This window comes from Cynocephalus volans, chromosome 9 (genome assembly GCF_027409185.1).
Source record: "Cynocephalus volans isolate mCynVol1 chromosome 9, mCynVol1.pri, whole genome shotgun sequence".
NCBI lineage: Eukaryota > Metazoa > Chordata > Mammalia > Dermoptera > Cynocephalidae > Cynocephalus > Cynocephalus volans.
In genome coordinates this window covers 64,343,865-64,345,856 of record NC_084468.1, presented here as the reverse complement: position 1 = coordinate 64,345,856, position 1,992 = coordinate 64,343,865, and the positions used below count along the sequence as shown (strand labels likewise).

Here is a 1,992-nt window from a genome sequence, read left to right as displayed (position 1 = left end):
GGATGGGGTCTTTCTACAGATTGAGCCCCCTGCAGTTCTATTGTCCTAACTGGTTTCCACTGAGACCAGCTGCACATGCTGTGCTTAATGTTTCCCCTGGGGGCCAGCCTTTCCCCCTGCACTGCAACCACTTCCTGTGGGGCAGGCCGTGTAGTCATCACTTGCGATAACTCACTGTCCTCTGGGTGGCTCTCCTCTTCAGTTGGTTGTAGCTGTCCGTTCCTATGAGTGCCTGGGGGAATACTGCCAGTGGACTTTCTGGCCTGTGGACTGGTATGCTATGCTCTGAAGTCCTCCTTTATTTTCTTTCTTTCTTTTTTTTTTTTTTAATTAAAAAAATTGTATTTACTTAGAAGCATTCAGAATGTCAACAAAACAACTGGAACTTATTTATTTATTGCAATTACAGAGTGGTATTCAGCTAATAGAACAATTGTTTTGTATAAGCTGCATCAGAGTAAACTGAAGATGAAAAAATAGCACTCCCATAACTAATTTGTATTGTGCAGCAACAAGAACCTGTTTTAAATTTCCACACCAATATACAATCCCCATAATATACCGGGCAAGGTTGGTGGCTATTGAAAATACCACCAGGACAGGCTATCTTAAAGACACATTCAGTAGTGTGTTAATTATACAAAAAAAGACACTTACAGTTTAAAAACAAATATTACATAGCCTCGCCTTTCAAATTTTTTCTTTAAAAGAAGCCAGTTGTGTACAGGGGTTTAAATGCTTTATAGACAAAAAAGATAAAATTGCGCTAGAACCAACTTATTCGTTATCACCTTCTCCTTCATCCTCTTCATTTTCCTCCTCTTCCTTCTTTTTCTTGCTTTGTTCAGCCTTGACAACTCCCTCTTTGCTGCATCAGGCTTTCCTTTAGCTCAGTGTGCTGCAATATTCTTTTCACATTTTTCCTTCAGCTTAGCAGCCTTCTTTTCATAAGGCTGCTTGTCCTCTGCAGCAGTGTTGTTCCACATCTCTCCCAGTTTCTTTGCAACATTGCCAGTGGATAGGCTGCAATGTTCTCTTGATTTTGGGGTGATACTCAGAATAGAATGAGAAAAAGGCCAAAGGAGGCCTCTCGGACTCATTGGGATCCTTGGACTCCTTCTTTTTGGCTTCCCCTTTAGGAGGGATATAGGTTTTCATTTTTATTTCTTAACCAGCCTTGTCTGCCTTTGCCATGTCTTCAAATTTTCCTTTCTCTTTAGCAGAGATGGTCTTCCACCTCTGAGCACTTCTTAGAAAAGTGAGAAGTTGACTGAAGCATCTGTGTGCTCCTCCTGACAAGTTTGCACAAAGAATGCATTTTGCCTCATGGCTTCTTAGGATCTCCTTCACTCATGGTTTGTTATTTTTCTCAGCGAGGTACAGTCTCTCAGGCCCATCTGGCTCTCATTTCCCCAGCACCATCTCTATGGAGTTCGATATACTGCAGTCCCAATGCCCTTCTTTCTCCCCACAGACTCCAAGCAGGGTATGTGAAGGGTGTTGCTGTGGCTTTTCCCAGCTTGTGTAACAGCTAGTCCCCACCTCTGTACCAGGCTGGCTCAGAACAATAAGCACCATCCTACACCTTCTCACTGTTTCCTCTTGCACCTTCATGAACTCTGCAGGTCTCTCCTCCTCTCCCCCCAACTCCAGCAGTTCCAGGTTGGCAGTCTTTGCTTTCAAATGGTTGTAAATTGCTTGTGGGAGGGTGAGATGCTGGGAACCATCTATTCTGCCATCTTGATGTCACTCCTCTGTTTTGTTTTTCAAGTAAGTGAAGGTTTTTATTCTATAACTCTGGTTGCCATTTTTGTTATCCAGAACTTGCCTAATCTGAAGCCTGAGGATCAAATCAAAACAAAGCCTCTCATTATAAACTTTAATGTGGGCCTGAGGGGAAGTATTGACCTTGTCTCTCCCACATGACTAGGGCTGACCAGGTGCATACAGAGCCACGGCCATGTGCACAACCTGCTTGCGAACCAGCTAACC

General features: G+C 43.4%; 1 pseudogene; it reads right to left on the bottom strand.

Annotated features, from left to right (window-relative positions):
- Positions 1-777: 777 nt before the first annotated feature.
- LOC134385734 (high mobility group protein B1-like) lies at positions 778-1,354 on the bottom strand (annotated as a pseudogene).
- Between the last annotated feature and the right edge of the window lie 638 nt (positions 1,355-1,992).